General features: G+C 50.9%; 1 long non-coding RNA gene across 2 annotated transcripts; it reads left to right on the plus strand.

Annotated features, from left to right (window-relative positions):
• The first annotated feature begins 17994 nt into the window (after positions 1–17994).
• Positions 17995–22995, plus strand: LOC124110029 (uncharacterized). Of its 2 annotated transcripts, XR_006857157.2 has the most exons (3): positions 18072–18212; positions 22140–22501; positions 22631–22995. It is a non-coding gene; the product is annotated as an uncharacterized LOC124110029 (long non-coding RNA). The 2 variants fall into 2 exon arrangements; XR_009224334.1 differs by having other exon boundaries at positions 17995–18212; positions 22140–22995.
• The last annotated feature ends 970 nt before the right edge of the window (positions 22996–23965 follow it).

Raw genomic sequence — 23965 nt, forward strand, 5'->3', positions numbered from 1 at the left:
CTGTCCTCTGTGGATGTGGGTTGCTTCCAGCTTCCGGGCCACGGTAGTCGTGCTGCCGGGAACGTGGGTGTGAACACGTCAGTTCAAGGCCCTGCCTTCAGTTCTTCTGGGTGTCCACCCAGAATCGGGGTTGCTGGATCCCAGGGCAATTCTATGCTTAATTTTGGGGGGGAGCTGCCGAGCTGCTTTCCACGAGTGCTGCACTGTTTCCCTCCTGCTGGCCAGGCGCGAGGCTCCCGGCTGCTCTGCCTTCCCACCAACACTTGGTTTTTCAGTTTCCTTTTAAACAGCATATAGTAGCCATGTTGGTGGGTATGAGTGCCACCTCTCTGTGCTGCCTGTCTCCCCAGGTATCACAATGTGGAGCATGTGTTCGTTTGCTGTTGGTGTGTGTGTGTGTGGTGTTTTGGACGTTCATCCTGCCACAGTCTGGCTGGGCACAATCAGGAGCCACTTGTCAAAAGAAACTAACTTTATTTTTAGAACCACAGACGCCAAACAAAACAGCCTCTCAGGAAAAATCCTCAGAGCCTCAACTGCCACCACCGGCTTTCCACAAGCCTCTCTCTCCCACACAAGCTTCTCTCCACCTCCCACAATCCTCCTGCTCTTGAGGCCGATTGGCTGGGTCACATGGGCGGAGCCAAAAAAGTCCCCCAATGAGCAGCTCCGTGGTCTGAAAGGGCAGGGAAACAGCCCAATGAGCATCACCGCAGAGGAGCCAATCAGCTAGATGTTGCTGGGGCCGAGGAGCCAATCAGCTAGATGTTGCTGGGGCCGCTGTGAGCCAATCATCAGCTGGCAGCTGGAAGTTTGCTGGCAGCTGGAAGTTTGCTGGGGCCCCTTAGGCTGTGGCTCTCAACATCTCCCCCTCTCTGTTTAAACAACAAGCATGTGGCTTAGGGACCGTGCCTGCCTTAGGTTGTCCAATAGTACATATGGTCCTTAGGTTGGTACCATTGCAATTGGATCTTACCCATCACTGACTACCGGTCCAGTATACAGCCACACCTGTGGAGAGGTCTTTGTACCAGCAGGGGGGTGAGATTCTTTGCCTCACCTCTGTTGGCCCCCAAATTTTAGCTGGACGATCATGACAAGCAGAAGGGAGGAAGATACACCAAGCCAATTGACGGCTCCTTTTGGAAAAATTGTACCACCAATGACATCATCAGCAAAAATACCCCAACACTACCACAAGTCGCTGCACCAACAGATAGTTCACAATGCATACAGGTGAGCTCACAATGTGTCCAGGCAAGTTCTGCAAGCAGTTCAGTGATGGCTATTGTAGAAGCTGTAGATTGGTTTTATCTTTGACTTCACCAGCACTGGGATGAAGATAGGAATTCTGTCAATAATGGCTAAAGAAAAAATTATGTAACATTACAGAAGGCACTAAAAGAAAACAATTTTCTTAACAATTTACATTGTCTTCACCGGCACTGGGATGAAGATAGGAATTCTGGCAATAATGGCTAAAGAAAAAATTATGTAACATTACAGAAGGCACTAAAAGAAAACAATTTTCTTAACAATTTACATTGTCTTTAAGAGAATTATTAAATATAATGAAAAGGAAAGGTGAAAGTAAACAAACAGATCTGTTAACCTTCTTTTTTGTTTACATATTAAAACAATCCTCAACAGTTGTTTACCCAATTTAAATTAAACCATATAAATCACGTGAAAAAAAAATTTGGATCCATTTTATCATGAGCGCTCATCATACATGATATATGGACATACATACATTCAAACATATAACACAAAACACAAGTGTGCACACATAATATAATACATACAACACATAACATTATAGTAAAGGCCTTATAACTTTTTACAGGTGAAATCTCCATTGCAATGTTTAAAAACTCTATAGTCAAAAAATAGAACTGATCAGCAAAACATTAACCTAGGTCTGTATGAGCTCAAAAAACAAAATAGAACTTCATGATATGGCAAAGGGCAATAATAAAATAGATATTGAAAAAAGCATCCTGGTTCTGTTGCAGATGTAAGAATAGCCAAACTGGAGTTTTGGATATCAGTTGTTATGGATTTGAGCCAAATCATCTTCTTTTTGGTCTGTAGAAATCGCTTTAGTTAATCTTTCTGGAATCCAAATCGGCTGCTGTTCTCCCTGTGGAAACACATAAACAGACCCCCGACTCCAGACAATCACTGGGTCAGGACCTTGGTTAATCTCTCTGGAATCCAAATCGGCTGTTGTTCTCCCTGTGGAAACACACAAACAGACCCCCGACTCCAGACAATTACTGGGTCAGGACCTTTCCATTGTCCTGTTAGAATATCCTTCCAAAGTACCTTGGGCTTATGCACATTTTTTGGACACATATGCCTTTCCGCAGCACTAAGTCCTGATGAATCCAAATTTAAAAAGTTTAGAGTAAAAAGGGTTATTTTAAGTTTATCTTTGGGGAATATATACCCCTTCCCAATTCCTTCTTTTTGCTTTAATAAGTACATTTTAATAGTTTGATGAGCTCTTTCAACTATGCTTTGTCCCTGTGGATTGTATGGGATTCCTGTTATATGAGTAATGCCAAATGTTGAGCAAAATTGTTTAAAAGAGGTAGAAGTATAACCAGGGGCATTATCTGTTTTTAACTGTTTTGGAACACCCACAGTGGCAAAATTTTGTAAGCAATGAGCTATAACATCTTTAGTTTTTTCTCCGGCATGAAGGGAGCCCATCAAAAATCCAGAAGAAGTATCAACTGTAACATGCAAATATTTTAATTTTCCAAATTCTGGCAAGTGTGTGACGTCCATCTGCCAAATATGGTTAGGTATCAATCCTCTAGGATTGACTCCAAGATTAACTTGTGGTGAAAAGGTCACACAATTTTGACATTGTTTTATTATTTGTCTAGCTTGTTCCTTAGTTATTTTAAAACGCTTTTGTAAAGTATTAGCATTGACATGGAACTTTTTATGAAAATTTATAGCTTCTTCTAGTGTAGAGAAAATACGTATGTCATGTGTAGTTTTATCTGCTAAATCATTGCCCAAACTAAGGGCTCCAGGCAATCCTGTATGTGCCCTGATATGTCCTATAAAGAATGGATCTTTTCTGTCCCAGATTAGACTTTGTATAGTGGAAAGCAAAGAGAAAACAGTAGAGGAAGGGGAAATCCTACCAGCATCTTCAAGAGATACTATAGCATTAACTACATACTGACTATCAGAAAATAAATTAAATACAGAATCTTTAAACATCAGAAAAGCTTGTAAAACTGCATTAAGCTCTACCTTTTGAGCTGATTGTTTGGGTACTAAAAATGTAAAAGTTTGATCAGGGGTAACTACTGCTGCTGTACCATTATTTGACCCATCAGTGAATATATTTGGAGCATTCATGATAGGTGTTTTTCTTGTCATTTTTGGAAAACTTACAGGATGCAATGACCAAAAAGACAATAAAGGATTAGATGGTAAGTGGTTATCAAATGAAACATTAGATTTGCACATGATTATTGCCCAAGTATTTAACTCATTAGCTAACTCATCAATTTGATTCATAGTATATGGAATAATAATTTTATTGGCAGAAATTCCAAACACTCCCTTTGCTGCTTTTATTCCTTTGAGTATTAATTGTCCTACAGCCTCAGGATACCTAGTAAGAATAGTGTTAGGAGAATAAGATAAATGTATCCATAATAATGGACCTTCTTGCCAAAATACTCCTGTAGGAATATTTTTTGTTGGTAGTACAATAAATAATAAAGGCAAACTTATATCAATTCTATCCAAATGCATATTTTCCATATATGTTTCAATGATTTTTAATGCCTTTCTTGCTTCAGGCGTTAACATTCAGGGTGAATTTGGATCTGATGGACCTTTTAGGATATCAAATAAAGGTCCCAACTCTCCTGTTGGTATACCTAAATAAGGCCTTATCCAATTTATGTCTCCTAATAACTTTTGAAAGTCATTAAGTGATTTGAGTTGATCTACTCGTATTTGAATTTTTGGTGGACGGACCATGGTTGAGGATAATAGAACTCCTAAATAATTAATTGGAAAATTTAATTGTACTTTATCTATTGCTATCTCTAGATTATAATTTTTAAATAAGTTTGTAAGTGTGGCATAACATTCTAGCAATGTGTTTTTATCTTTGCGTGCTAATAATACATCATCCATATAGTGAAATATTTGTAGTTCAGGATTTTGATTTCTAAGTGGCTGGATTACTTTGTTAACATAAATTTGACACATAGTTGGGCTGTTAGCCATCCCTTGAGGGAGTACTTTCCATTCATATCTCTGATCAGGACCTTCAGGATTCAGTGCAGGGACAGTAAATGCAAAACGTGGACTATCCTCAGGATGAATTGGAATTGAAAAAAAACAATCTTTAATATCTATAACTAAAACATACCAGGTTTTTGGCAAAGCAGACAACTGAGGAATCCCTGATTGAGCAGGTCCCATAATAACCATCTCATTATTAATGGCTCTTAAATCTTGCAATAATCTTCATTTACCAGATTTCTTTTTGATGACAAAAATGGGAGTATTATGGGGAGATACAGAAGGTTGTATATGTCCTTCCGCTAATTGTTGTTTGACCAGGTCATGGGCTGCTTGTATCTTTTCTTTAGTCAGGGGCCACTGAGGAACCCATACTGGTCTTTCTGATTTCCAAGTAAATTTTATTGTCTCAGTGGCCCTTTCTGAAAATCCAACCCATGTCTTTCTGTTCCTTGATCTATTTGTATTGGTGCTGGTATAACTTGTTCTTGTTTTTCTAATCTTTTTCCTTTCCTAAAACCTTGTCTAGTCATAATAGTGGGTGCATTTTGGTTGATGTTATTTGTTAATGTCAAACCTAATTGATCTAGGACATCTCCTCCCCATAAATTTACAGGAAGATGATCCAATACATATGGCTGTATAGTTCCTTCACATCCTTCAGGATCCTTCCAATCTAATACCATTGCACTTCTATGGGGATTAGTCGCCACTCCTAGGCCTTGAAGCGTTTGAGTGGCTTGTTGTAATGGCCAATGTTTTGGCCATTCTTGACAAGACATGATGCTAAGGTCTGCACCTGTATCCAGTAGCCCATTAAATTCATGTTCTTGAATATTTAGTTTTAGCATGGGGCAAGAATCTAAATTTAAAGAAAGCATAGCCCAATCTACACCTGTGGAGCCTAATCCCTTGGAACCTCTTTCTACAGTATGACTGGAAAATTTATCATGTAGGCTGGGTATTATTAGTAACTGTGCTATTCTATCTCCTGGTGAAATTACTGATATACCCTTTGGAGAACGGGCTATAATTTTTATTTCAACTTCATAATCGGGATCAAATACCCCAGGACTTATCATAAGTCCTTTTAGAGTAGAAGAGCTGCATCCCAATAATAAGCCTACTGTTCCTTTGGGAAGAGGTCCTTTCACCTCTGTGGGAATGATTTGAACTCCCATCTCTGGAGTTAGTACTGCTCTGGCGGAGGCACAGATGTCCAACCCTGCGCTCCCTCTGGTATGTCTGATGAGGGATCTGATGGACAATGTGTCCTGGGCACTACCCTGATGGGGTTGCTGGGTTCCTCCAGTGCTCCATATATTTGTGGTTTTGGGCCCCGGAGCATTGGGCCCCCCTGTCCATTTTTTGGCAATGGAGCCCGATGCCTTTCTCCACGATATCGTGGATAAACACCTGGTCCTTGTTCGTTTTTTGATAATGGAGTACCCTCTATGGTGGTTTGAGAACAGCATTCATTAGCCCAATGTCTCCCTCTACGGCATCGTGGGCAAATACCTGGTATTCTACTCCTTTGATACCTAGTTTTGTTAAACCCTCCTCCAATGGGGCAATTCCTTTTAAAATGTCCTGTTTTTTCACAATTGTAGCATGTTCTTGGCCTGGCATCTAAAGCCTGTTTTACTGCAGCTGCCACAATTTGCCCTTGTTCATTAATGTCTCTGGCATCTAAAGCCTGTTTTACTGCAGCTGCCAGGACTTGCTCTTGTTCATTAATGTCTCTACATAATTTAATATATGTGTTTAAATCTTCATGTTTCCATGGTCTAATGATATCTCTGCACCAACGATTCGCTTGCTCATAAGCCAGGTGTTTTAGTAATGGCATTGCTTGTTCTGTATTCCCAAAAACTCTGGTAGCTGTTTGAATAAGCCTATCTACAAATTCAGCATAAGGTTCATTAGCTCCTTGTATTACCTTAGATAATTGACCTTGTAAACCTCCATGTCCTTGTAAAGTCTTCCATGCCTTAATTGCATCTACAGCAATTTGTGCATATACACCAGGATCATCTGCAATTTGTTGCTGCTGATCCTCATAAGGTCCCTTTCCTAACAACATATCTAGATTTCTCTGAGGATAACCAGCTGCTGCATTTCGCCTAGCCGTCTCCTTGCAAAATTCCTCATTGGCAACCTTCCATAACAGGTATTGTCCTCCATTTAGCACAGCTTTACACATATTAGCCCAATCTGCTGGCGTCATGTTCAAGTTGTTAATGGATTCGACCATGCTTACAGTGAAGGGTGCTTGAGGACCATAGGTTGTTACAGCCTCTTTTAGCTGCTTCACTGTTTTGAAATTTAAAACTTGGTAAAATCGCTGCCCTCCTGCCTCAAATACAGGGCATGTTAATATTTGAGATCTTGTCTCAGGATCCCAACTATCAACTGCGGGGGTTGGGGACCTCCCAGCATATGGAGGTGGCCTTGTTAGTTGGACACTTACGTCCTCTGGTGATAGAAAGGTGTTAGTAGCAGTCTCCTGTTGTAACTTTCCCCCTGATGGCTTTTTCTGTTGTACACTTTCTTCCTCTGACTAGCTTGAGAGGCCTTCTCTTTTACTTGAATCTTTTCCTCTGTCTGACTAACTTGAGAGACCTTCTCTTTTACTTGAATCAATATGTCTTCTCCTTCCTCTACCATTGTCTGAACTGAAGGCTTTGGACTAAGCAAACAAGATATGAACGTCCACAATGGCAATGTGCCAACTGGCAGAGTCCCTGTGCTTTTCTTTTCTATTCTTTTTAAATCTTCACCATGATGGTTCCATTGTGATATATTTAACAACTCCTCCTTAAAAAGCCATGGGCTACATTTTTGTATTGTATCAACGTATGCCCTGATTGTTCTTGATTTTACTGAGATGCCTCCTTCCTCTAACAATTTACTTAACACTCTTTCAGTTTGTTTTTTACTAATTTCTGATCCCGTATTTCTACTATAATACAACCCAACAAGATGACGCCTAACAAAACTGAAACTGAGTGAAACAAAATTGGAACAACACAAAATCATTATAATAGCCTCCTGAAATGTCCATCCGTCCTTTCTCCCTATCTGTTCCTCAGATGTGAGCGGTTTTTCTTCCATCTTACACATCTCCAGGGACAGGCAACTTAAAACAAAAGTGAAACAAAATAACAAAAGAAGAATCTTAAAATGGCTACCCATCCTCTCGCCCTGCCCTCAGGGGCGAGCAGTTCACTTACCCTCAGTCGCTCCCCGTGCGAGCCACCAAATGCCGCAGTCTGGCTGGGCACAATCAGGAGCCACTTGTCAAAAGAAACTAACTTTATTTTTAGAACCACACACACCAAACAAAACAGCCTCTCAGGAAAAACCCTCAGAGCCTCAACTGCCACCACCGGCTTTCCACAAGCCTCTCTCTCCCCCACAAGCTTCTCCCCACCTCCCACAATCCTCCTGCTCTTGAGGCCGATTGGCTGGGTCACATGGGCGGAGCCAAAAAAGTCCCCCAATGAGCAGCTCCGTGGTCTGAAAGGGCAGGGAAACAGCCCAATGAGCATCACCGCAGAGGAGCCAATCAGCTAGATGTTGCTGGGGCCGAGGAGCCAATCAGCTAGATGTTGCTGGGGCCGCTGTGAGCCAATCATCAGCTGGCAGCTGGAAGTTTGCTGGCAGCTGGAAGTTTGCTGGGGCCCCTTAGGCTGTGGCTCTCAACACATCCTCCCCTGTGCCCTCCAGCAGCGTCGCTCTTGTTGGGAGCTTGTCAGTCCTTTCCAGAGGTCAGCTGGCTTGGCACCCCTGGGCCAGGGTCCGGCAGTCAGGTGGTCCCCATGTGGTCACAGAGGGGAGCCGTGGGTCTGGGTGTTGTGTCAGGTGCTCTGCGGTGTCGTGTCACCAGTATTATACCCACGTGGCAGGTGAGGAGACTGAAGCTCAGGAGGTAGAGTCACTTACCCAGAATCACACCAGTCAGAGCTCCGAGCCCCATCCCACCTCTGTGGTGTTTTTCCTGGGCTCATCAGGGCCTGCATGGCCAGGAGGGGGCGTCTTAGACTCAGGACTCAAAGTCTCTTCTGGGCTTGAAGGGAGTGGGGGACTCACGAGAGCTCTGGGCCTGGCAGGACTCCCAGGGCTCACGTGCAGCCCACATGGCGAGGCTTAGTCTCCTCTCCTCCCCGGCTCTGAGCTCCTGACTACAGGGAACGCGGGGGCAGAGACTCAGGACAACTTGATGGAAGTTTGGGAGGTTCCATTAACAAGCTGTGTGACCTTGGGCATGTTGCTGAACCTCTCTGTGCCTCAGTTTCCCCATCTCTGCCTTGAGGGTCCACTGGGGCACGCTCCTGAAAGGTGCTTCTAGTCAGGCGTTTTGCCTTCCTGGAGGGTCAAGGCGAAGGGTGCTTTGGTAGGGGGGATGGAAAGTGGGCATTTATTTGATGCTGCCTATGTGCCGGGTGCTTTCAATGTGACATTTTGTCATATGTCAACATAGTGAAATGAGGGTATCAACCCCATCTTACAGCTGAGGAAACTGGGGTCAGAGGAGTGATTGTGCAAAGCCCACCGAGTTAGAAAGTGACAGAACTGGAATTCAAAGCCAGGTCCTCTTTCTTCTGGCTGCCACCAGAACCACGGGCGAATGTGCAGCCTGTGGAGGGAGTCCCCGCGTGGACTCCGAGGCCAGCCTGCTGGCCGCACCCAGAGCAGCTCCCTCCACCTCCTGGAGCCTCAGCTTTCTCGCAGTACCACAGAGATGATGAGCCTTTGGGTATCCATGATTCTAACGGTGAAAGGCAGCGTCCAGGACACAGCATGAGATGGAAACCATGGTGGTGGGGCTGTCTCCGTCAGTTATCTGCCCTTCCGTCTCCGCTTCCCTTGCTTTCTCCACCCTCGTCTCCATCTCCACTCCACTTGCCTCTGGAGGGTGGCCTGACTTTCTCCTACTGCACTGGGGCTTCTTTGGGTGAGGGCTGGAGGGCAGGGCCACAGGCAGCCCTGGGTTTGCTCTGCCCAAGGCCACCATCTCAAAAGGAGAACAGCTCCTCCCACGTCCCAATATAAAATCCCAGAGGAAGAGTCTGATTGGCTGGGCTCAGCTACTCCTGGGCCAATCATGGTGGCCCACGGGAGACGAGACATCCCTGTTGGCCAGATCCAGGTCACATGCATACTCGTGATTGGGAGTGGGTCAGGACCATCAGTGACAGCTAACATGTCTCCACCATGCCCACACTGTCCTCAGCACCCTGTGAGCCTCATTCATCTAATTTTCACAGCCATGACTGTGTGACAGGGGAGGGAACCGAGGCTGACAGGTGCACAGCTGGGGATTCCCACCTGGCCTGGTCACAGAATGCTTGGACTTAGTTTACCTGAAGGGAGGTTGTGGGGCTCTGTGAAATGGGGGGCGGGCCCGTTGGCAGAGGAACACAATCCCTGTCCCTTCTGCCCTCCCCTTCTTTGGCAATGGGGAAGGCACCCAGCCTGGTGGGCACGCAGCGGCCCTGTGGAATGCTATTCCTCTCCCCTTGGGGAACCCATGGAGCTGCCCAGCTGGGAGGCCTTGTGACCCAGCTCCTGCCTGGAAAGCTCTAGACAACTAATGCTCCCCAGAGGGAAGACTGGAAGAGGCCATTTGGTCCATCCCCCTGCCCCCTACCACCCTGGACAGAGGACTCTCAAACGAGGAGGGAGCCCCAGTAAGGGGTGCTGGTGGGAGCAGGGGTGGAGTCTGGCCCTGTTCCCCCAGCACCATGTTCCTGCCCCAATGTTATCCTTGGAGCTGGGGGCTCCGGGGCTGGGGTGGGCCTCCACTGTACACAAACACAGAACTGCTGTCCAGCTGGTGAACAAGGCGGGCCCTCAGCAGGACTCCATAAGGCTTCCAAAAACAAGACTGGGCCTCCAGTGCCGCATTCCTCCCTCCTGCTGGCAGCTGCTAATTTATGCTAATCAGATGCACAAAAACCCCAAGTCCCCTGTGGGTCTCTGGGGGACAGGGGGGTCCAGCTGGCTGAGCGGAGGATGAAGTGGTCCTGTGTCCTGCAGCTGCCTGCTCCCTGCCCCTGCCTGAGCCCCAGAACAGCCCCAGTGCCCTGAGCCCTTGCCATGTTGGGCCAGAGGGGTTGGGGCCTTGTCCTTCGTGTGGGGACCCTGAGGAAGGTTGAGGGCTGGACTCCTCCTGTCCAGGAAAGGGCAGGTGGCTGGCGACAGACCAGGTACTGAGCCAGGTCCTCCTGTACCCCCAGGGTGGGAGTCGCTGTGTCTGTGAGGAAACTGGGGTGTGGGGTGGCTGAGACCTGCTCCAGGTCACCTGGAAGGGGAAACATTTGGTGACAAGGAGGTGCTTACCCTTTGTGCTTCAGTTTCCTTTGTCTGTACAACAGAGACAATGGTACTTGCTTCAGGGGACGTGTGGGTCATTAAAAGAGATGCTGGCACCTGGTAGGCAAGAGCTGAGTGGAGTTGCCCTGGCCCGAGAGCAAACCGTGGGCTCGGCAGGAGCCTGGCCATCTGCCTGCCTTGGAGGCCAAGTTGGTTCTTCCATTGCCCGGCTCTCCTCTCCTGAGGAGGCTGCCCAGGCCCACACCCTTCTATCCAAGGCCCCTGCGTCAGGTGGAGTGACCGAGTGCAGAGCGGATGGCAGGAGGCCTGGGCCTGTGCTCAGGCCCCAGCCTCTGTGGGCAGTGGGCAGCCTCAGCTTTGCCTCTTTACCACCCCGCCCCAGGGCGGCCTTGCTGCAGAGGAGGCCCCTGCTGGGCTGGGCTGGGGCTGTGGGGGCCACCTTTGTCCCTCCTCTTGTCCTCTCCTGTGTTGGTTCTGCCACCACAAGTGCCTTCTGGCTCCCTTTCCATCTCCTGTGTCAGCCCTGCCCCTCGCCCCATCCAGGCAGATTCCTTCTGCCTCCTTGACCTCTGTGCTGGCCACTTGACCTCTGTGTCCCTTGCCCCAGGCCTCCCCACCCCCAGCTCTTCGTTCAGCTGCTCTGTCAGCAGGACTTTGCAGCTCACCAGTTGTCACTCAGGTGCTGACTTGGGGGTGGGTGGTGCTGGAGACCACTCAGCTCAGAAGGGCTAGCCCAGCTCTGCCTACGAGGTGGGCTGTGCCTGCCACGGCCTGAGGGGTTGGCAGCGCCATCCTCCTCTGGCTTGTCCTGACTGCCGCTCCTGCAGGAGCCCAGAGGCAGAGCTATGGCTTCCTTGGGCTTCCAGAACTTCTTGGGCTCCTGGAAGCATCAGAGCCACAGCAATCAGGTGGTTCTAGGGGAGCCATTTGGGGCCTGGGCTTCACATTCATAAAGAATTCATTTAAATTTTCCATGGAGGACCCATTCCCAGTTGTGGTCATCTGAGTTATTTTGAGATGCCCTGGCCATGGCACTGCACCCTCTTCCAAATAAATTGGCCCCAACAAGTGGGCCTACAAATCCCCACCCACCATCGTCCATAGCCCTGCAAGGCTCTGTGGCCGGTCAGTGGCCAGCATCCAGGACACTAACCCCAGGCTGGGTGGAGTGGGCGCAGGGTTGAAAGCACCCCAGCCTGTTAAGGCCAGTGTGGTCTCTGGGCCAAACAGGGCCATCCTGAACTGAGGAAAACAAAAATAACACAGCACCCCAGTGTCCGCCCTCTGAGCCCTCTCCAGCGAGTGACAGTGACACAGGGAAAACCACCGACTTGCCAGCTGGTCATGGACGCGCAGCCATGGGGTGACAGAATAGCCCTGCAGGGTTTGTCCTGAGAAGAGCGGCAGTGGAGTGGCAGGTATCCAGTCCCTCCTCTCCCCACTGCTCTGTCGGCCCCCGCCAGCGCTCTGCACCGTGTTCCCCAGGTCCCCGCCGGGGAGGCCTGTGTCTTTCTAAACCTAGTGAGGCACCCTCCAGATAAGGCCTCAGGGCAGCTGACACAGGGCTTAAAGAACCCCTCCACCAGCAGTGGGGTCAGAGGAGAAGCTTCAAGGGGGACAGACCTCGCTGTCTTTCTCAGAGGACAATAGCAGGGGAAGCAACTGCTGTTCACTGAACATCTACTATGTGCCAGGCACAATCTCTGTAAATGTCCACGACAGGCTGGGATGGAGCTCGGTGGTGGAGCACGTGCCTAGCATGTGCGAGGCCCTGGTGCCATCCTAGCACTGCCAAAAAACGAAAAGCCCTTGGCAACCCTGTGGGGCAGGGTATTCATGGGGTGGGCAGACTCCAAGCCCATGGCAGAAGTGCTCCCACTGAGGCCCAGGAGGCAGAGGGCGGAGGACAGGGTGGCAGGCTCCTAGGCCTGAGCACCTGTGCCAGCGTGCTGTCGGCCCTGGTCTCGCTCCTGCCCAGGATGTGCTGCTGGCAGCCCCACCACAGGCTCAGCAGGGTGAGCAGAGTAGCCTCCTCCTGTCCCCTGAACTGACCCGATGTCTCTTTTACACTTTTGTCCCGTCAAACGGCAGGTTGTCATCTAGTCCTTCAGGATCCCCCTGGCCCTGCCCCGGGCTTGTCTGAGATGGTGTGGAGACAGGTGGGGAGGGACACTCGGACCCTGAGCATTGTCACCCCTCAGTTCCCCATGTTGACCTTCTTCTCACCTCGTTCTCACTTTTGGGTCCTCCCTTGCTCCTGATCATGTCCCTGCAGAGTCACCGGCTCCCTGGGACCCATGGCTGTGACCATGACACTGTGGGTCCAGGGCACCTTTGGTGGCACCTGCCTTTCCCATGTGTTCTGGCCCGCTCTGCCCCTTTGGCACCTCGCCAGGCGCAGGGCATGGTCTGCTGGGTCTGGGCTCCTGTGCCAGGTGGAAGCTGCCCCCACTGTCAGGGGCTCAGAGCCCCCGGCAGCCCAGCCCTTCCGCTGCTCCTCGTCCTCCCGCATCCCTGGGACCCGCCTGGTCTCGACGGTGAGGAGGAGTTCTCTGCTTCGTTCGGTGAGTGTCTTCGTTTCCTCTGGATGGCGTTGGGACTCTTGAAGTCAGTGGCCCCCTCCTGCTGGGCACAGTCTTTCACTCCTGTTCAGCTGCCATGCCAGGGGAATGGGTGGCAAGTGCAGAGCGGGACAACCAGTGGCACATTCTCCGGATGAAGAAAGCAAAGGCAGAGGGGTGAGGGACAGGTTAGGCCATCCCGCAGGTCAGAGCCAGAACAAGCTGTCGCCTGAACCCCAGCTTCAAAGAAAGAAGCCACAGGGAGCACTGGGTTGAGCTTGTCTGCGTTGAGCATCTGGGGTCGGAGCCCAGAGAGGGGAGGTGACTTACCTGAGTGAAGGTGGAACTCTGCACTTCTGTGTTTGGTGGCTTTTGGCTCCAGGGGATCATTGTTGCCCAGAATCCCTGGGACACATGGGAGGGCCTGTGGGAGGAGAGGGAAACCCAGAAGGACCTGCTGCACTTGCTGTGTAGCCTCAGGTAGGGCTTTGCCCTCTCTGGATGTCCACTCCTTGCCTTACTTGCCAGGGAGCTTTGCAAGGAGAGGACCTGAGGATGTGGGAGGAGCCTGCTCTGCGTGGAGCCCTCCTCACATCTCAGGGTCACCTTTAGATTGGAGAAGCCCCTGCCCCCAACAATCTCTAACATTCAGGGAAGCGGCAAGTTTTGACCTTTTGAGAATGAGTTTCTTCCATAGTGCTCCAGCCTCCCCCCACAACTTTTGGGGTCTTTTCCCTACAGTCCTTGGTGTGAGGATCCCCACACAGCCTGATGAGTCACTGCGCCATCCTCACGGTCCATCCAGGTCCTTCTGAGGTTCCAGGACTGTCCTTGCATGGAGCTGGGCCGGGTCTTTGGGCTCTTTCAGCCTAGCGGCCCCAGTGCTACTTCACGCAGTGTCCTTGACCCTTGAAGACTGCAGGCCAGTTGTTTTGTGAATGATCCTTGAACTGGGCTTGTTTTCTTGGTGACGTTTGGGTCCTGTGACTTGAGGGGGACCATCAGGAAGTGCTGCTCCTGTGTCCCAGGTGGTACTGGGTTTGGATTTGCCCTGCTACTGATGACATTCTTCTGGGTCCTTGGGGCCTGGCCTGCACCCTTCACCTTTCTTTGTAGTGAGAAGGGCTTTGGTGACAGTATGGATAGCTCATCTGTCCCCGACTCCCTAGTGGTTTATTCATTTATTCACATCTGTATGGACTTAAGGTTTTGTGTTTTTTCAGTGTGTTACTGTCATTATCTTTTTTTTTTTTTTTAATGCTTCAAAGGAGCTTGGGGGAGCCTTTTCACATTGGCTCCTTGTCCCCAAAGATGTCTCTGTTATTCTTTGGCTCCTTCCTTACTCTCTGACACAAAAGGATGTTCTGGGCTTATCCTGTCCTTTTTCTGGCTCATCCCTGGAATCAGCCCTGTCTCCAGGGTCAGGGCTCATACTAAGTTTTCCATCTGATTCCCAAATGAGCTCGAACACACAGTCATTGTATCATGCGTGTGTGTGTGTTGTGTGTGTGTGTGTTTAAAAAGTCTGTTTAGGAACTATGATATTAAAGAAAAAAGTTTCATTACTGTGGTTGGGCAGTTCTTATTTTTAAAACACACTGGACGCCTTGGGAGGGTGGGTGGCACGGGAGAGCGCCTGGGCCCCTGCGGTTTCCGCCTCGCCCCTCAGCCTGCAAATCGCACGTTCCTGACCCGGCCTCTCCCGCCTGGGCCAGCACAGCTGAGGCCCAGAGGGGTGCAGGTGAGGCTGGGGTCCCGCCAGAGCAAACACCACCGCTGTGCTCCGCCAAAGGAAACAGCCCGCATCAATATTAGCTCGTGGGGAACAGGCCCAAGGAATGTGTGGCTTGTCCCCTGAGGTCTTCCGGGGGACGGGGAATCAGGAGCTCACCGGAGCCTTCCATCTTCTGGTCCATCTGTCCTCGGTATGGATAGGGACCACGCCCTGGGTCACAGTGAGCGAGGGGGCTAGCAGAACACTCTTGTTTTCTCTGTTCTTTTCCTTGGGAATGTTTCTGTTTTCTCCTGCAGATTCTGGAGGCAGGAGAAGGCAGGTCAGCAAGCCCTAGACCGAGGGGCAGGAATCCCGAGTTCCGGTTCTGTCTCTGAGTCGTGAGGGACTCGGGATGCTCACGGCCATGACTTCTCTCCCTGCAGACTACCAGCTCACATCTTCTGATGCATATGCCCTGCCAAGTCGGGTCCGGGGACCGTGGCGAGCTGGGAGGGGTGTGCCTGCCTGTAGACACTCAAAGTCAAAACAAGGTCACAGCCCTTTGGGTCCAGGCAGCGGTGTCCCACACCCTGCTGGTTGTTTCTGTGTGCAGCTGGTATGAGGCAGGACAGCCCGCCTGCCCCCTCTCCATGCCACACGGCCTCCCATGCCTGACTGAGCCTGGAAGAGGGGGGCCTGCCAGGCCTGGAGCACAAAGTCCCCTCTGTGGCCTTTTTGCTGCCCGTCCCAGATCTCACCTGGACTCCAGCGGCAGAGTGTGTGCCAGGTGACCGGCTCCGTGGACAGACTCTTTTTTTATTTTATTTTTTAAAATATTTTTTTCATTGTAGATGGACCATATCTTTAGTTATCTCTTTATTTTTATGTGGGGCTGAGGATCGAACCCAGTGCCTCACTCATGCAAGGCAAGTGCTCTGCCACCAGCCCCAGCCCCAGCCCCGTGGACATACTCTTTACTTATAAGAAGAGTATGTCTGCCATGCTGACCATTTTGCCCAGCGTGTCGGCAAGTTGAAAAGGTTGGTCACTCTGTGTTGGTGGGCCTGTGGGAGACGGGCGTCCTCCTGCGTGGCTTGTGGCCACATAAATTGGCCATAACTCTGTGAAGAGCAGTTTGCCCATGTCGATGAGGGTGGGAGCACCTGTACCCTTAACCCAGGGAGCGCACTCTTAGGAACCCAGTTTACACATGCACTCAGACAGCTGGAAACGACACACAGACAATATTTTTGCGGTAGTACTCACAATTGGGAATACTCTAATGTCCTGCTGTGATTGGAATGTGTTCCCCCAGTTTCCTGTATTGGAGACTTAATCCCCCAATTTGTATCTCAGTGGCTTTTGGAGGTGGGGCCTTAGGGACGTACTTAGGGTTAGATGAGGTCATGATGGTGGGGACTCCATAATGCAATTAGTGGCTTCATAAGAAAAGGAAGAGAGACCCCACTACAGTGCTTGCCTGGTCTCTCCACGCCCTGCCCTCTGCCTCGTTACCATGCGGTAGAAGGGTCTCGCCACATGCCAACACCCTGCTCTTGGACTTCTGGCCTCCGGAACCCTGAGCCAAATCAACCTCTATTCTTTATAAATTACCCATCTGTGGTATTCAGTGATAGCAACAAAAAAGGACATGTTGACTGGTTGCAGATTGTTTAATTAGAGATAGCTGCTCAAAGGAACACTTTGTTCTTAAAGAAACAAAGACCGGCCTGCTCTTCATCTAAAGGAACAATCTCCAAATGTTAGGTGAAGAACACCTGGCTTGGAACAGGCCTAAGGGATGCCGCCATTTTCAATAATGGAAATCTCTAGAAGAAATATCAGAAACCAAGTAATAGGTCTGCCCCAGGTAGCTCGACAGCCCAGCTGTGAGGAGCCGGGTGGTGGCTTATTTTTATTGTATGTTCTTTGATTCAGTTTCAATTTTGTACCTCATTCATTTGTACTCTATTCAAAAATCCATTTTTATTATGTATTTGTTTGTTTTGGTGCTGGGGGATGAACCTGCGAGTGCTCTACCCCTGAACTGCATCCCCAGTTCTTTTCATTTTTTATTTTGAGACAGAGTTTTGCTAAGTTGATGAGGCTGGCCTTGAACTTGCGATCCTCCTGCCTCAGCCTCCTGAGTTGCTGGGATTATAGGTGCCCCCCCCACCCCCACTTGCCTGGCCAGAAAATGATTTTAAAGAGCAAGTGGCTGAGGTGCGACTCCCTGGAGGGAGAAGGGCGAATGGGACCACCTCGGGCCTCAATAAGGGCTGGTGGTGAGGCAGGGAAAGCAGAGAAGGTCTACACCCCATCCATGGCTCAAAGTCCCTTTGGTGCTGAGCAGCAATGGGAGGACACACAGTGTGGTGGCGCGTGCAGGATTCCAAGCATGAGCCCCAATCTGAACCACCCCCCCACACCAAGCCTGGCAGCCTTTGCAGCTCATTCTGTAAAACGGGGCAAACCGCTCTCCATCTCTCCTTGCAAGAGATGATGCCCAAGAGAGGCCAGCTCCCTGTAGGCTGTGGACATCCTTGCTACCTTCTATCATCCCTGGGAACCCTCTCTGGGGCAAGCACAGCCCCCCCACCACCCCAGGAGCACAAGGCTACATCACTCAGCAAAGCAGCTGGGGTGGGTGTGGAAAATGTCAACATCAGATGGCCCCAGTGGGAAATGGCTGCTTCTCCAACCACAAACACCCCCACATTTCCCTCTAGCGTATGGAGGTTTGGGGGAGTGGGGTGGGGCCGATGCTTGTGATACCAGTGCCAACTTCAGGCCTTGTACTCTCAAGCCCCCTTGACCAAGGCTTCCTGGGGGTGGGGAGCATACCTGCAGGGGCCCTGGGCCTGACTGTCCTGCTCTGTAGGACCTGGGACAGGAGCTCGATCAGGACTGTGCCTCAGAGAAGGTGTTGGCTCCACCAGGAAGCCGCCGACAGTGGCAGCCCCTGCCTAGTGGGAACAACTCGGGCTCAGTTGTCTGGTTGTGGAAAAAAATTGAATCCCACAGGCCACGGGGAGCCACAGAGAGCGTCCGAGCTGGTCGGGGCTTGTTGAGAAGCAGCCCGGAGGACGCATGGTCACAGGAGAACCTGTGACAGTCTGAGAGAGGGATGGGCCTCAGAGGCCACAGGCCCAACCCAGTCTCCTCGTCATCACCTCAGTCTTCACAGTAATTCTGCAAGAAGGACTGGCTGTTGTCTCCATTTTACGGATGAGGAAGCGGGGGCCCCAGAGAGGCAGTGAGACGGACACTTGTCACACAGCTTGTGAGGGCAGATCCGGGATGTGAACCAGGTTGGTCCCCTTCCAGGATCTGTGGACTTCCCCCACACCTGACACCTCTCTAAGGAGGTATTTTTAGACAGCTGGTGTCATCTCGGTCATGGCTTTTACTAAGAGGTGGTATTGTCCCCCTCCTGCGACACTCTTACTCATGCTGGGACTGTTACCGACCCCCTGCACCTGCCTTCCCCAACTGAGCTTTTGCTGGGGTCACTGGGTCTAGCACCTGCGGCCCGGGCCTCCAGGCAGCCCCATCTGGCTAGGAGTGATGGAGGCCCTCGCCCCACACGGACACCCTGCTTCCAGGGCGGCCCCCTGCGGGCAGGGGCCTGTGTCGCTATTGCCATATGAGTGCACCTCACTCCTGCCCTGGGCGGGGTCAGTGGCACAGGCGAGCTCCTTGACAGTGAGGCTGGTGTGAGCCTGGCTAACGGGTCCCCTGTGCATCTGGGTGGGTCCCCATCCTCATAGGCATGTGTGGTGGACTTCAGGCCCCTCCGTGGAGTGGCTCTGGGGGTGGGGTGGCCTTTCAGTCAGACATGTCCTAGCCGGTCTCCTCATGTGTCAAGTGCTCTCCGTTGTCTGTCTCTAGGGATTGTGAATTGGTGGCCAGGCCCACGCGCCCTTCAGACACTTCTTGACAAGAGGGCCCTGGCCTGGGGCCTGACAGCTGCCCTGCCTGGAGGAGCCTGCTCTCTGCCCCAGCCTTGCTCCACAGCCAAGGCCAGGGGGGTGGCAGCTGGACCCTGGCTGTGGGGATGGAGAAAAGCAGAGAGACTTGGGAGCTGAGGGGGAGCAGAACCACAGGCCTGGGCAAGGGGAGGAAGTGAGCCGAGGGGGAGGACCCGGCGGAGGTCAGCCCTGCTGGGCAGTGGGGAGGACGGTGGTGTCATCCTGGATGGAGCATTGAAACGGATTAAGCAGAGGTGGTGGCAGGCCTGTGGGTACATCGTGGAGCAGGGTGCTCAGCGGCCAGCTGGGCAGGGCCAGCGGGGGTACTGCTGGGCCTGGCCCCCTTGGCGGGGTGGCCCTTCATGGATGGCCCTCCCAGCCTGCTAACGGCTGCGCCAAGCACTGCCCGGGAGAGGCCTGGGGCACCATCAGGCTCCTCAGCTTGCAGGGGGCTGGGGTTTGATCTTTCAGCACTTGCTTGAGATTTATTGGCGGCCCTGAAAGGGCTGCAGTCAGGAGGCCTGGGATGGCCGACGGGGCCTCCTGGCTGTTTACCCAGTGCCGAGGAATTTGAGGGCTCAGTCCTGCTGGAGGGCGTCTAACCTGGGAATAGCTGCTTAGAGTAGTTCACCTGGCCCCAGAGCCTGGCCGAGGGGGACAGGGCTCAGAGATGGTGGATTTGGACACCTCCTTGATGTTACAGACAGGAAAACAGAGGTTGGAGTGGGAGAGTGACCAGCCCCAAGTCGGGTGGCAAAGCTGTGCTCTAGTTAAGACCCGAAGCCAAGCTAGGACAGCACGACTGAGAATCGTCACTTTATATGAATGTCCTCGTGTACTGACTCCCCACTAGGGTGCTCACTCCGTGAGAGGAGGGGCCTTGGGTGTGTGATAACACGTCCTGGACACCTGTAGCAAGCCTCTTGTTGAATTGTGAATGAAGTCAGGGGACCCGGACAGGGCTTCCTTTTCTCACATTATAAGGCATTTTTGTCCTCATGATCCCAAAATGACTTCTGTTCCTCCGGCCACTGTAACTATGTCTCTGGCTGGAGTTTCGAAAGGCGTGAGGACCATGAGTAGACATGAAGTCTGTCCCTTTCAAATGAAAAAGATTGTAGGTTTCCTAGAAGTGCCTAATAGCACGTTGGCCAAAGCATAAATAGTAGTCCTTTGTCTTGTTTTTTATTTTTAATTCTCCACCCTTACCCTGGACGAGACCTATCACTTTGTTGTGTGGTGGTGTTATTTTTGTTTGATTAGATAAAAATCCCCTATCTGGGGGAAATGCCCTCACAGGCTCTTCTTTCTGGGGTGTTAGTAGCAGGTGTGCCCTGACCTGCCTACTTTCTAGGGGCCTGAGACCCCAAGCTCAGTGCTAGTTGACAGACACTGAGGAGACAGGGATCACCCCCCGGCACCCCAGCACCCCTGGGAGGCAAGAGGGGAGCCCGCTCCCCCAGCTCCAAAGCCAGTGTTCTGCTGCCCTCAACTGCACTGTGCCCACGGCCCGAAGTGCTGCACCCCGGGGAGTGCTCGGAGCTGAGCTTCAGCCGGAGGACACCGGCATGGCTGCCCTGGGTACTTAGGGCCAGCGTTCCTCCTGGCCTCCGGGGCTATTACCCTGGGTCTCGGCCTGCAGAACCTGAGGCAGTATCATGCCTAAACTGCCTAGCTGAAGAGCAGAGTGTGGGCCACATGGCCTCAAGTCAGGGTCTCCTGCTGCCCGATGGTCACTGTAGGAAGCTGACCTTCCTTGGAGCTGCCCTTCGCTGTTCCCTCCCTGGCATGCCTCCTAAGCAGCAGTCCCCAGGAAGACCTGCTTTCTAGAGGTTCTGCTGCTATTGCTCTGCAGTAGGTCACTGTCCCCTGGGTCTGCCAGGAGCACACAACAGCTCTCCCTGCCTTCCTCACCCCTCTGGGGCTCAAGAGGCGCCCCCCAGTCAGGGTTAACTGAGAACAGAGATAATCATAGTAACAATTGTAATCAAAAAAGCCCCCACCGTGACACTTGCTGTGACCCAAGAGCTCCTAAGTGCTTCATCTAGAGTAATTGAAAGGACACATGACTCGCAAAAGCTTTGTTTAAGTTTGAAACCTGGCAGCATCAAGGAGTTTATTTTTACCTCCAGGCCTGTGGGTGGAGAGGGAAGTTCCAATAATGTTCTTCTTACTTAACAAAGAAAGCTCGAGAGCCATTGTGCCTTTGAGGAAACAGAGATTCTGTGTAAATATTAATAACCGCAGCGGCACTCTACTGAGCAGGATGACCAGCCAGGGCTTCAGGCTTTTGGGGATTAAAGATGACTTTCGGATTCAGGAATAATCTCCGAAGTCAGATTAGAAGCTCTTTTGTCTGAAATAACTTTACCAAGGACAGTTCTATAAGCTGGTTTCAAGGTTCTAATCTGCCCCATGGGGACCATGGGAGTGTGGAACATTCCCCAGCCTTATCTTGGTGAGTTGGGACGGTCTGAGTATCCACGGCTCTGCCCATGGTCGGGGCTGAGCAGGGTGCACTCCTGGAATCCCAGTGGCCTGGGAGGCTGAGGCAGGAGGATCACAAGTTTGAGACCAACCTCAGCCAGTTAGCTAGGCTCTAAGCAACTTAGCAAGACCCTGTCTCAAAATAAAAAAATAAAAGAAGGGCTGGGGATGTGGCTCAGTGGTTAAGTGCCTCTGAGTGCCATCCCTGGTACGGGGGCGGGGGAGGTGGCGAGGAGAAGCTCAGACGCATCTTTTGAGGTGGAAAAAGGCTATAAGGCTGTCTGCAGCACTGGCGCTGTGTGTTCCTCTTCTTGTTTGATCTTCACACATGACGTGGGTGTTCCGTTAGCCCATCTCGCACAGGAAGAAACTGAGGCTCAGAAGTTCACAGCTGGCCAGGCTCACACAGTGAGGAAGTCAAGGGCTGCGCTACTGTGGCTGGGGGCTGTGGCTTCCATGACGGGTGCTTGGAGGCTCCAGTGCCAGAGGGCCCCGGCTGCCTGGGGACTCTGCTGAGCAGCTTTATGGGCTTCCCATGGCTGTTGTCACAAACTGCCATCAACCGTTACCTTATTGTCCTGGAGACCAGGAGACCCACATGGGTCTCCCCAGCCTAGAATCAAGGCACGGAGCCCTAGAGGGGAGTCCATTCCCTGGCCTCTGCCAGCCTCCGGAAGCTGCCTGCCTGCCTTCCTGGCTCGTGGCCCCTTCTGCCATCTTCAGAGCCCACAGCGTAGCACCGTCCAGTCTCTGGCCCTGATATCCCTGTCTGTCTTTCAGTTATGGGACCTGTTGGATGACATTGGGCCACCCATCCAGGAACACACCATGTGGAGTTGCGTCACTTAACGACATCTGCAGAGCCCTTGGCCGTATAAGATAACGTAGGCACAATTCAGGAACGAGGAGGTGGTGTCTGTGTGTGTCGTGGCGGGAGAGCTTGCTCGGTCCTCAGGTGGGTAGAAAAAATCAAGAGGGTCAGGCTGGCATTGCACTGGGAGTGACTGAGAACCCCACCCAGGACCTGCATGTGTGGGACCAGGCAAGGAACGAAGGTCTCTATCAGAACTCCAGTGCTCTGGAAGGAGACAGTGGCCAGTGGGGAACACTGCTTGTGATCAGCTCAGGACTGGGATCCACAGGTCAGGTTCAAATCCTACCCCTTCCTCCTCCCAGGGACCAGAGTATGGTTGTGACGGGGAGCAGGGAGGGACTGGAAAGGAGGAAATAAACAGACGCATTCACGTGACCCGATTTCATCTCTACCACAGCCTGCCAAGCAAACTCCTGCCTCATTTTGCAAATGTGAAAACAACAGCTCAGAGAGATCAAGCACTTTTCCTGAGATCACACAGCCACTTAGGGAGCTCGGATTTCCCAGGCCCTGGGATTTCCACTCCAGCTACTTGGCTGTCTGCTACATCTGTGTGCATGTTAGACTTTTAACATATTTTCTTTAAATCAGCTTACTGCTTTTTAATTTAAATGCATCTGTTTTTAAATGAAACTATGTTTCTCCCATAAGTGGAATTCATGGGCTAGTTATGTACATTTTTGTACTGCACATTAAAATGAGTTTATCACTATAAAAATGAAAAATGTTCATTCATAGATCATAAAATTGTGTCACACACCATCGATGTGCTTCATTCCTCTCTTTGAGAATCGACTCCACACCTATTTTGGTTTCACCAAACCATAGTGTTCCTAACGGTTCTCTTTTATTATGGTATAGAATCTTCCAGAGGCTTCCCAGCACAATCAAATGCAGACACCTCAGAGTGGCCTCAGAGCTCTCTTGACCCCCGCTTTCTGACCCTCTAGTTCCCCTGGCTTTGCAGATTTTCTCGTGGCCTTGGCTACCCAGCCAGAGGAGCCAGCATTCAAGCAAGGGTAATTACTGCTCTGAGTCCCCTGCTGAGATGTTAGGGCTTAGCAAAGCTTGTGAAGGAAAAGAAACAGGCTTGGAAATGAAGTAGGAGAGGGTCTGGCTGCATTTCCCAGGAACCCCAAACTTGCAGAGTCCTCTTGGTCTCATTGGTTGACAGAAAAAAGTTAGATCAAGTCTACCAGCCTAGTTTTATGGGCACGACCGAGCAACTTTTGCCAAGGCAAAGGGGCTTAGAGACTTTTTATAACCTCTCCTGGGGCAGAAATGATGGGCTGCTGTGGTGTCCAATCCAAACTCTGTGATGCCATGGGAGGGCGGGGCTTCCCCGCAGTTGCTCCTGGGCTGTTTGCTATGTTGCGAGTGAGCGGGGCGAATTCCAACTTTTCCTAAGATCCAGGGAGGAAAAGAACCCCCTGATTTCCTGTGTCAGGGAGGCTTGAGGCCCATAAGCGGGTTCCACGAGGTCTTGCAGATTGCCATGAGGAGTTACAGGTGAGTCGGAGGGAGAGCCCGGGTCTGGGTCTGACTCCTGGTGGCTTTGCGTAGGAATTCTCCTCCTGACCTAGTTGGGAGTGATGGGAAGACCCTCAGCTCTAGGAGTGACTTCTGGAAGCAGTCATTCTACTTCAAATCCTGCTCCTTCTTTGACTGGACAAATGACCTTGGACAAGTAATTTTCCCTCTCTGTGCCTCAGTTTCTTCAGTTGTAAAATGG

Source organism: Marmota monax, unplaced genomic scaffold (genome assembly GCF_021218885.2).
Source record: "Marmota monax isolate L192 unplaced genomic scaffold, Marmota_monax_Labrador192_F-V1.1 WCK01_AAM20220418_F8-fsc00008, whole genome shotgun sequence".
NCBI classification, from domain to species: domain Eukaryota; kingdom Metazoa; phylum Chordata; class Mammalia; order Rodentia; family Sciuridae; genus Marmota; species Marmota monax.